The sequence below is a fragment of the Leopardus geoffroyi genome, chromosome D2 (genome assembly GCF_018350155.1).
Source record: "Leopardus geoffroyi isolate Oge1 chromosome D2, O.geoffroyi_Oge1_pat1.0, whole genome shotgun sequence".
Classification (NCBI taxonomy): domain Eukaryota; kingdom Metazoa; phylum Chordata; class Mammalia; order Carnivora; family Felidae; genus Leopardus; species Leopardus geoffroyi.
The window spans coordinates 2,988,949-3,001,327 of record NC_059334.1 but is presented as its reverse complement, the minus strand read 5'-3'; the positions used below and the strand labels follow the sequence as shown (position 1 = coordinate 3,001,327).

Genomic DNA, 12,379 nt, shown 5'->3' with positions numbered 1-12,379 from the left:
GCGTCAGGCTCTGTGCTGACAGCTCAGAGCCTGGAGCCGGCTTCGGATTCTGTGTCTCTTTCTCTCTCTGCCCCTCCCTGACTTGTGTTCTGTCTCTCTCTATCAAAAATAAATAAACGTAATAAAAAAAATTAAAACAAATATTTTACTAGCATTTCAGTTCCTTTTGTAAATCCAGATCTCCTCTTGTTCATTTTAATGGCGATGCTTTTTTTTTGAAATTGGCTCTTCAAATTGGCCCCATTCATTCTTCTTCAATGTGAACAGACATCAGCCAGTTGCTTCTCTCCAAGTGTTTCAGCTTAATATTCGCTTTTATTGTACCTTTAAGCACAGATCACAAAGGTCAATGTAACTGACAAAATTAAATGTGTGGTGGCTGAGTCTGAGGTTTAAAAACCTAGGTGAATGTCTGGGCTTTTTCTTGAGGAAATGAGTTAAGAGTATGGGCTCGGGAGTAACACAGACCTGGGTTGAATCCTGGTTTTGCCTCTGCCTTGATTAATTAGTTTGAGCATCTTATTATTATTTTTTTTAACTTCTTGATTTCCTCACACATTAAAGGGAGGTGTGTGTGTGTGTGTGTGTGTGTGTGTGTGTGTGTGTGTGTTTGGAATGCTTTCATTAGCAATAAATATTACTACCTCATTATCAAGGTTCCTACTCAGACAGATACACTGCCCATCCTCTCCGTTCTTTCCTTCCTCTGTCCCTCTCTCTCTCTCTCTCTCTTTTATTTATTTTTTTGGTCTTCCTTTATTTGAGAGTGATTTAAAATACAGTTGGGTAAATTAATCAGGATCCAAAAAGAAGTTAAAGATAGGGTAAAAAACCAATCACCATAGCCATTGCTTTTCCTCTGTAAACATTCCAGTCAACCAACAGAAGTAAACCGTCTCCTTAATGCATACGGTCAGTTAGGGCCACGACTTGGGAGTTGAGTGTATAAAAAACTAATTTCCACTATGATGAATCAAATAATGAAAAATGTACTTCACTGCATTGCATAATCCATCTTCAAGTTTTGTTTGTTTTTGTTTTCCTTAAAGATTTTTTTAAAGTAATCTCTACACCCAATATGGGGCCCAAACTTACAACCCTGAGATCGAGTCATATACTTTACTGACTGAGTCAGCCAGGTGCCCCAAAGTCTTATTTCCTTTTTAATTATTTTTTTAAAAATTTTCACTTCAACTTATTTGAAAATAATATTTTTGGAGATAATTCAAGCATGCTTTGTTATGAATTACCATTTTTCTAATATTTTAAATCAATAATAAACTTATTTTTCTGTATGTAATGCAAATTGCATACTACTATATTCAGAATAAAATACAAATATGTATGGAAAGTTGTTTAGTGAAAATAGTATTACAGGCTTATATTATTTCATCGCCGGTACTATCTAATTTTTCTCAGTTTACTTAAGAAAAGATTGTTTGAAAACTGCCAGCAGCAAACTGAATGACACTTAAAATTCAAAATTCTTAACTCAAACATCATCACCAACAATAAAAGTTGAGTAATTTCTCAATTTCACTGGTGGGTTTTTTTATCTAGTTAATATTTGCCTAGAATTACCCGCTCTGCGGTCAATGCCAAGCTCAGAGCCTGGAGCCTGCTTCTGATTCTGTATCTCTCTCTCTCTCTCTGCCCCTTCCCTGTTCGTGCTCTGTCTCTCCTTCTCTCAAAAGTAAATAAACATTAAAAATGTATATCTTTATAATAAACAAATATTGGTTAAAAGTGCACTAAAATCATAGCAAGAAAGTTAATAACATTTACTGGGCATACGGTCTCTATTAAATACTAAGCTAGGAACTTTTGAAACTATGAATATTAATATTAAAATATATTTACATTAGGAAAAGTAATGTATCTAACTACAAAGCATCATTCAGAATAGGAAGTATTCTACGTGTAGGCATAACACACAGTAGTTTGTTTATTCTTTACAACTTTGCCAGATGAGGATTATCCCTACTATGCTAAAGAATTTTAAACTTGAGGCTCAAAATGGTTAACATTATGGCTGATGTATTTCCTGCTAGGTAGGAAGGCCAGAATTCATAATGAGTTTCATATGATTCTAAGTCTGTGATTGTTCTGGTATCTCTTGGTGCTGCTCAAACAGGTGTGCTTTTAAAATTGCTTATAAAATATACACGAACAGATGGCGCCTGTTAAACATATAACGGACATTAATACCCTGATATTTTCAAATATATGAGGGAATCCAGCACAAGAAGAGAGCTTGGAAATCTGCAGTGTAACACCATGGCACCTAGTTCAAACCTTGAAAACCAGTTTCGTGCAACATTATGTTAGAGAGAACTTGGACGAAGAGAATTCAATGGTTTAACTCATCTGTTACTTAGCAAATTTCAAAGTCCAACCTTGACACCAGTCTCTTCAATCCCTTTCTAGAGCTTTCTATATTGTAGCAAGGATGCAGATTTAGATATAATATTTACAATGCTCATTTTCACAATCTAAAAGGTGAACGATGCTCATTCTTGATAAGCAAGAAGAAAAATATTCAGAACTCTTCAGTATCTTTATCATCTCTCATGGTATAAGCAAAAGCTTTTCAAAAATGATAATTTTAGTAATAATTTACTTACAAAACATTTTGTTTACAAGCCTTTCCAAATATCTTAGGGAGGACATAACACCACGTTTCTAGTTAGTACTATAAAGAAAATAATATCATGTACCAATAAGTCTCAAGGTCCTGTTTCAAATCTAAATGAACAATGCCTAGAAAAAGCTTGTTTTCTTCTGAGACTATTATTCAAAATAGTTTACCCTGATAAATAAAAACTAAAGTACATTTCTAGTACTTTTAATTTGCTTCACAAACTACATCTGTATTGCCAGGAATACAGACACTAACAGCTGTCGCAGAATGTGTAGGGCTAATACCATTTTGAACATCTCGAGGGATGAACCTGTTCTTTCTCATGTGTCATACAAATCCCTTTTGCTTTACTGTCTTTATAGAGTATATAAATCCCTGAACGAATACACTGAACTGGCTAATTCTATTACATTCTTTGACGTCTTATATGCTCCTAAAAGATAATGTCAATGTATCTTTAGGATTTGTAAACGGTGAAAATGTCATGTAGCCAACCGACAGGAAATCACTGGTGTCCTGCTGGTTTATCAGCAGTCACGAGGGATTCACATGCATTCAGACTCGTCCACCCTTCTTTTACTACAATCAACAGCATACGAGGCAAGGTATCGGGAAGGATGGTGAATGGTCTGAACAAGTAAAACAGGGGGAAAGTCAATGGTTTGTAGAGAATAAGCCCACCATTTGGGTTCAAATTAGTTAGTTACAGAGACATCTGAGTAGAGAGACAAAGAAGGAAGGACTTCAAACATACATCATATAAACATACCAAGCTTTGTAATTCTCAATGGTTAGTTTTTAATTCCGCAGCCATATACTGACTGCCTAATATTTATCACCTAGTAGAGGTACACATAAGGAAGGAGTTCCCCACATATAAATACCCCATCATGTATGTTAAATATGTAGAGTACAGATCATACAGATACATCTAGCACCAGAGGATGCTGGTTGGTATGGGTTAATAAAAAGGTGTGGATTCTTTTTAAAAAGTTACTCAAATTATATTCTCACGCCAACGACTTATTTGATCTTACCAAGTCACTTAATTTCTGTCTTCAAATTCTTTTTAACCGCAATTTAAGAATATGTGTCTTTCCTTCCCACTGTGCTATTTTAAGGATGAATGTCACAGTATTTGTAAAAGCTCTCTGAAAGGCAAGAAGCAATAAACGGATACACTTCAGACTAAGAGGCTAACATGGTCTCACTTGGTAGCATGTCCCTGAGCAGAGAAATGTGACCTTGGCCCCACGGGGTGCTGGCTCACTGCCTTAAATCTGGTTATCCCAGAAGTTTACTACCCAGCTCTTTCCTGCTAACTAGAGTGGCAGACCCGAAAATGGACTAGTGGTTTTGGAGAAGACTGGTCATCAAACTTCATTCAAGTAGAATCTTTAGATTGCATTCTTTTTTTAAAAAAAAAAATTTAAGTGTTCATATTTGAGAGAGAGAGAGAACACGTGCGCGCACGCGCGCGTGCAAGTGGGGGAGGGGCAGAGGGAGGCTGGGGTTGGGACACAGAATCTGAAGCAGGCTCCAGGCTCTGAGCTGCCAAAAGATCCCAAAGCGGAGTTCAAACCCATGAACTGTGGGATCATGACCTGAGCCGAAGTTGGACACTTAACTGACTGAGCCACTAAGGTGTCCCCAAAATTGCAAACTCTTTATTAAACTCCAGTTTAAGAGTGATAATCCAGTGGACTAGATGGTGTGATGAACAAACACTGGTCCAAAGCTGCATTATTGCTATTCTTGTTAATTATTGTTTGACAACGAGTGGATGGACTCTTCCTTTCCATGGCTTGCAAGATATATTAAAAATATACAAGATCACATCAAACCAAATATAATTTGAACCAAGCATGCTCAACATTTAATTAAAATTAAATCCATTTTAAGTTTTGAAAGACAAAAACAATATATCTCATTATTATGAATATACATGAAATAACTTCAATTAAAGAGAATTTTATCTTAGTTTTTTAGTGGCAATCAGAATTAGATTTTCACTAGAAAGAAATTCTAAGTGAGAAATCTTGACACTAGTATATAGCATATCATTGAACTATTATCAATTTATCAAATTTTAAGAAGTTATAGTTGGCAAATTTGATTTAGACTCCAATTCAAAGAAAGCATTCCATACGGATATTCAGTTCTTTTAAACATGCTTTTTTTCAAATAAAGAAAAAAAAAAGCATTGATGGAAGTAACAAAATAGTGTGTTGCTTTTCACCCAGTAATTGGATTATTATTAATATGTATGGAATATGACATAGCCAATTCACATATGTATGTTCTTCTCAGATTCAAGCTAGAATCTTTTAAATAATTGAAGTTAAATATTAAGGGAACATGACTTGTCTTGTTTGTTCAGCTTTTCTGTAGGTAGCAAGCAATGTTGATGCTAGTTTAATTCTCTCATGGGGTACCAAGTCTATAGGAAATGATTAATATAATTCTTTTCTTGAAAACACATCTTACTATTACATGGATTTACTTGGAATTGATTAAGTTTATTCAAACTAAAATACGGCGTAAATTTACTTGAATTAATATGTTCCGTTCCTAAAATGCTTATGGCTCCTGCTCCAGTCATATCTACTAGTTATTCACACCTTAGTGCAAAGTCTGATCATTGGAAAATACAATTACTTATAATCCCAGACACATTTCAGAAAAAGAAATATGAATGGGAAAACCAGGAAAGAACAAGATATATGATCTTAGAATATAAATAAGGTAAGATACTACAGGTTTTATTGACACCACATTAAACATACGCATGGATTCCGAATCAATCTAAACATAGCCCCACACATAAAGATCCAGCTGTATACTTTTAAGTTTAAACCAGTAAAGTTAGTTAGATAACTGATTACATAAGATTAATAAGAACAAACTAAAGATACCAATATATGTTGGCTCATAAGGATAATGCAGTGCTCTCCTGATTGGGTTATTATGGCTAATATTCATAATAATAAATGCATGGGAGCGTTTATTTATTACAGTGCAGAAAACAGAATGTGGTAGATGCTAATTCAGTGTTACCTGAAGTCTTCCTATCACATAAACTGCGTGAATGCTGGAACAAAAGCTACGTTAGAACCTACTAGCACCCATCCTTACATAGAGTTGGGGACATAATAGGAGATGAGCAAAGTCATTTACCTTAAATAGGTAAATACAGAGAAGGGTCCTGATTGCAGTGCTGGGCTCCACGTTTGTGTGGCTTTCTGATCCAGATTGATTTTTCTGCCACAGGTTGAGGACAAGAAAAGAAAGGGAGAGGAGAGAAGAGGAGGGGAGAGGAGAGGGGAGGGAAGGGGAGGGGAGGAGAGAAGGAAAAGGAAAAGGAAAAGGAAACAAAAGAAAAAAAAAAAGCAACTAAAAACCTAAGCCTAATGGGCCAAAGGGGTCTTTAAAAAAACACAATTTAATGGATTTTGTGGAACAGTAAAGGGCTTGATCAGAACTCTAGGACAACCCATTTGATGAACTGATGATGTCTTAAACAAACCAGTCACTTTTCTGGGAGAGAAGATTTTTGGACTTTGTCTTTTCAGGGCAAAAGACTTCATAGACACTTTTCTTATGCACATATAAGTAAATGTTGGGCATTTTAACTAATTGTCTCTGAGTTATTCTTTCATGCTTGCATTGTGAAATCCAATAATAATTAAATAATAAATAAATAAATTTAATAAGTAATTTAGTAAAAAATACAATTCATAAATAGGAGGGAGGAGTGTTTTAATGTGTTTAGTATTTGGACTTCTTTTTATGTTGTTGGAAGACAAAGAATGCTTTGGTAAGTATTGGCCTTCATAAGCAACTCACATTCGACAGAATTACCGTAAGTCTTACTAAACATGATGGCAATGTCTCCTAGATGAGACGGGAGATACATGAGAAGTGTAAGCACAACTTTGGATGCTGTCCTTCTAGGTAGAGGTAACTTCAGTTGAAGTGGGATAGCTGTTATATTAGGTGGGGGCAATATGAAATTTTATCTAAAAAAAAAAAGCCTTTATTTTTTTACTTTCAGTGAGAGAGAGAGAGAGAGAGAGAGAGAGAAAGAGAGAGAGAGATCTCACTAACCATGAGATAATGACCTGAGCCAAAATTAAGAGTCGTACACTTAACTGAGTTACCCAGCTGCCCCTGAAATTGCTTCTACTAGAAACTTATGTGTATGTCAGGCTATCAGTAACTGAGATGCACATATCACCTGTTGTTTTTCCCCAACCTAGCAACCTTCTTCTTTCTTTTTTTTTTTTTAATTGACTTTTCCCTGGGAACAACTTCCTTTGTCCTCTCTGTAGTAGTCAAACCATCACACCTACCGCCAACGACAACTAAGAAATCTAAATAGGATGTATGGATGGGACGATTCCTTGAAGGTTTAGTAATAGATGCCAGAGGAGAGAGGGCCTCCTTTCCTTAGTAAATACAGTCACAAGTTTAAGTACTGGGTCATCAGCAGGGTTAACATCTATCTGACTAGACACATCCTGACCAAGAATAAAAGTCTAACATCATTGGAGACAGACACACGTATGCACACGTGCGCGCACAGACACACACACACACACACACACACACACACAAAGACATCCAAAAAGAAGTCCGTTTGAGTCCCTGGATATAGCCATACCTGAAGAACTCTGTGCTATATTCATTACTGCTTAAGCTTATTTGAGCTGGTTTTCTTTTTCTTACAAAGGAGCCCTAACATACTAGCTGAGTGGAATATTGATGAAGACATATATTAAAAATAAAAACATGAATACGCTTTTGATATGAACTTAATTAAAAAATTTAAGCTATAAATGATATACTATACAGCCCATTAAATGTAATTGTTTCTCAAATTAACATTTCTTAGTGTGTATATATGCCAAATCACTCAATTTTGAGTATCTTCATATATTATTGTAGACCTTTCATCTATACTTAAATTGTAGGCACTTTTCTCCTTTATTTAAAGGAAGCACAACCAGATCCATGAGAATACTCAGTTGATTCATATCGAAGAGTAGCCTCAGTGAGATTATTCCCAGGGAAATCCAAACAAAAACCTAGACATTGAACTTTTGGCTTGAGTTCTGAGTCGTCTCTTCTTACCAGCAAAGTAGTATGTATTTATTTAATTTTTTAATCTGGTAAATATTAGATTCCAGTAAGTCTTCTCTTCAGCAGAGGCTTTCCTGATTCTACGGTTTCTCCACATGATTTTATTCCTCTGGGTCTTGCTTCCTCTCCCCTCTCATTTCTGGTCTCCCACTGACCTCCTCTGCTCTCCTGTCTCCGACCTGTGACCCTAGGTGGTTCTTACAGTGCCTGGCTTCTACACGTCCTTCTACCCCTGACCTACTTCCTTCCTTCACTCTCTCTCCACCTGTCTTACTGCTTATCAGCACCCTTATAGACAAATGGGAAAAAGTATCGCTTCATATGATAATTTAAGGAGGCATTTGAAGGATATTACCATCATTTTCTTTACAATGAGGAACATGATCTGTGATATTCAAAGCAAATCATTTCCAGAACTGTTCGAATGCACTCAAACATGAATTCAAACAAACACCTGAATTTTTCTTCAGGTTGCAAAACCTGAGTTTTAAAAATTTTCTGTCAGTTTAGCAGTAGAGCAGAACACAATCTGCAAAACATGAATGAAACATTTAATAGTAATTAATATGGATTAGTTTCCTGGAAATGGTTAAGTAGAAGAATAAAGATCAATGCCTTCCACAAAATAGACAAATCCTAAAAAATATGCATTTTCATACTTGCTTTTGTTATTTGCATAAATTCCTTAACCATACATGAGCCCATTCTGCAGGACTTCATGTGGAAAATATCAAGGCCATGACTGCGAACAGAATTGGACACCATGTGTCACCTGATGGGACACTTTGTTTTATCTCCATGAACGAAGAGACAACATACTATCTAAGATGCACAGTCACGTTGGAGCCATAATATACACCACGGTGACACAAAATATATCCACCGACTTTTTGGTAAATCCTAAAGGTTACTCCAGGGGGGACCAGGTTTATGTGTGGTTTGTCTCCTCTGTCCTACACTTACATTATTTTGGGGTGAATCTGTTGAAGTGATGGGTGACTCTGTGTAGCTGCATCCTAGAACGATCCTTTCACTACTATTCCCAAGCAAAACCAGCCTCACAGGGATGGATAAGTACCTTCTCCTCGGCTCGTGCTTCAGAAGGAAATACTCCTCCTTTGGCACGTGGGGCAAGGGTGGCTGAGCCTCACGTGTGTGGGGCGATGAAAGGCAGTGAATTCACACAGAGCCCAGGAGTTAGGAAAACAGATACTTAGCTTTAAGAGCAGCATGTATTCACTAAAGAATGTTCCATGTTTACTTGCCCATGTTCACTTTCAGGAGGTTTCCTGACTACATACTTACAAAGTTTTGAAAACTTTGATCACAGTTTGAGAAGCAGTAAGCAATACTCTACAATCTACCAAGGAAAGGGCACTTCATCTGTTTTCTCAAAATATCCTTTATAAATCACCAAAGTAAATAACTGACCATATTTTTCTGTGAGTTTATCTTGCTAGTTCTTTGAAGTTCTACGTACCATTGCTTTTTGAAAAACTGTTTTAAAATAGATGAGATGAGCATCTCTTTCTTTCTTTGTGTGTGGATAACGTCAAGGAAAGCCTCCTCACACACATACCACCCTGTGCCTCACCTAACATGTTAACACTTCGGATAATGAGAAGAGCCAAAGGGGCTACTAAGTATCTTATTCAAATGAGCTCCGATCCCAGAGTAAATGTGGAAGTCTCCATGCAATTCACGGACTGCTGCCTGGGCCTGTGTTTTAATAGTAGCGTTTGATGATGTTGGCACTCTTGATCATTTTCTGTCTTTGAAGTTACTGAATTCAATGATCCATCCTTTGTGTTTATTTATCAGGACTGTGAACATCATAAACAATTTAAGATGTTTAGAATTGAATGCTGGGTTTAGATGGCAGAAAAATGCAAAGTTAGGTAAAATTGATGAGCATAATTCTCATGTATCTATTATCTCTTTGTTAATAGAAGTTCTCTTTCTGAGACAGAATGGAAGTGGTGAAGGAAGGGGATCATCTGAGTTGAAATCCATGAATTCTAAGATAGAGTAACAAGGATGCCTTTTTTGCATGTAGACATCCAATGCTAAAATAGTTCATAAAATACAGGGAGGCTATTGACGCAAAGAGGAATTCAAAGGCAGAGAACTTAGATTCAAAGCCTCAAACAATGTCATTAGAAGTTTGCCTCTGTTTTTCTGGCCTCCTCTGTGATGCCTTAGTTTCCAGGATGGCTTCCCATAATGGTGCAAAGATGATCATTACAAACTCTTACACCCCAACTCCCTGCCCTCCTCTCAAGGCCTTATCCCTTATCCCCAAGAAAAAACTTCTTTCTAGGCATTTCCAGTAAAAATCTTAAGATTAATTCTAATTTTTCCTAGCTTGAGTCATGTTTATGGCATATTAAACAGTCACAGTTATTAGGGAACAGGATGACCTTGGTAATATACCCAAGTCTGAAACTATAGAGCCAGGTTTTGAAACCAATGGACTCAGAAGAGGTAAGAAGTAATTTTCCAAATTAAAACCAGCGTTCTCTTACCAAAACCATAAAGGAGGGATTCTGGTCAGTCAAAAACAACTGCTTTCTATAATTAAAATGTAAGCATTGCAAGAGAAGTCTCTAATACAGAACTGAAACATGCAAGCAATTGGATCATTCTAGGGAAGAGGCAGGGATAAAAGAAAACAGAAGGTTAAGCAGTGGTAACAAACTATATATAACCTAACACTAGTCCAAACACAATGTTCACACCACTGATAGCAGGCTTTCGCTGGGGTTAGTTGACCAATCTGCTTACTCATAAAACAAGAACCAATGTAATCTTGAATCCCATTTTACCTACTTGGGACTTGCAACATACCATCGGAAGCATCTATAATCATAATCATATAAAGCACATTACAGAGTGAAATTTCTATACCTCATTGTTGTTAGCTTACCAAAATGCTAATTAGAGTGAAAATTCTTATTTAAAAGATATTTGCATGTAAATTAAGTTCAAGAAAAAATATTGCTAGAGATATTGGCGATAAAAAATGTTGCACTTTCAGAAAAACCAAAAACCAAAAAAAAGACAACACAAAAATTTAGTTGAGGCTGGGTTGAATATGGTTGTAAGTAGGGTAGTCTTTTAAAAGAAAAGTTAGGTTAAGCTTCTCAAGTAATTATATGATGATAATGAAGATATCAAAATGGAGCTCAGGACATACTACCCCAAAATATGGCACCTGGGCATACTGACTGTGTTAGGGTGAAGGAGTGTGAGAAAATGGCAGAGGGAGGAAGGTCACTGTATTCTCCCCTGACTCTTCTCTCCTGAAACAGGTCATAAAACCTTCATATGAGGGGTGTCATGTCTGTTCCAGGAGCATCCTTATCTCTGAAGACAAAGGGATACTGAAAAGAATCCTAGCAAACAGACTGAGTTTCTCCCCATCTGGCACACTTGCATCGATACTCCTAGATCTGTATCATATCTTTCCATTACCATCCACCCTTCATCAGACCTCACATAGAAATACCCAGGTCCGTTTCTTTAGATCTTCATTTCCTTCTGAAGATCCCCTGTCACTACAACTTACATTAAACACACGTTTACGCTTTTCTCCTGTTCATCTGTCTTTTCCAGTTTAATTCTCAGCCCCAGCCAGGGACCCAAAGAGGGTTCAGGAAAACATTTTCTTCCCCTACATCACAAATCCAAGAGTTGATATTTCTAATTATTATGGCATAGCTGACAGATCATTCAGTAAAACAAAAACTTCCTTGAACTTTCAAATCAAACACCACACTGTTGAGGTCTTAGCTGTAAGTTTGTGTTTGTCTGCTTTAAAAAGCAGCCCTTGTAAATCCCCATGTATTTTATTAAACCATTCTAGGAGTTAAAATGTTCTTAGAGTAAGCACTTATGAAAGTCTTGAGCACCGCCACTAGCATTAAGGAAAGCACAGGCAGGCAAACTAATGTTTTTGCAATGGAACAAGAATATTCTTCAATTGCAATTCACACATTTGAGCTGTTTAGACATGTTGCATGAAACAAATTGCCTATTGCCAAGTGCACATTTTCAATAGAGAATAGTTGCCTATGTTGTCATCTTGAGATGATCTTCTTTTTTTCTTTTCTTTTTCTCTGTGCTTCTAGAACATAGGTTTGTGTGACAATTTAAGTTGATTCTAGCAACTTCCAGCTAATCCTTGAGGACTTGTCACAATTAGATATTCAACTGAGGTGCACGCCGGGGACCATCTGTGAGGGAGCATTACTTCATTTCTCTCAGGGAATAGGGAGGCTCGTTCTGATGAGGGGCCCACCCCGGCTTTTTGTGAAAGCTGGAGAGCACCAGGTGGTTGGTGCAGATAAATACAGAGAACAATAGTGAAGGAAAACACGCCGGGGCTCTGCCCGCAAAGCTCTGCACTATCGCTGTGTACCTACAACAGGTGGTGTCCACTGAGACCCTCTGTGTCAGGCCTGTGTACACGGCCAGCATATGACTCACGTTCCGTAGCTCAGATTCCATGAAACAATAAAAACACAGATGGTACGAAATTTCAGAGCGCAAGAAGGGCATGAAACCCTCAAGAAATACAACTATGAAATCCTCCCG

The 12,379-nt window shown here is 37.0% G+C and overlaps 1 protein-coding gene across 18 annotated transcripts in view; it reads right to left on the bottom strand.

Moving 5' to 3' along the window:
* PCDH15 (protocadherin related 15) overlaps positions 1–12,379 on the bottom strand; it is a 1,244,966-nt gene that overhangs the window by 872,037 nt on the left and 360,550 nt on the right. The window lies entirely within an intron of this gene.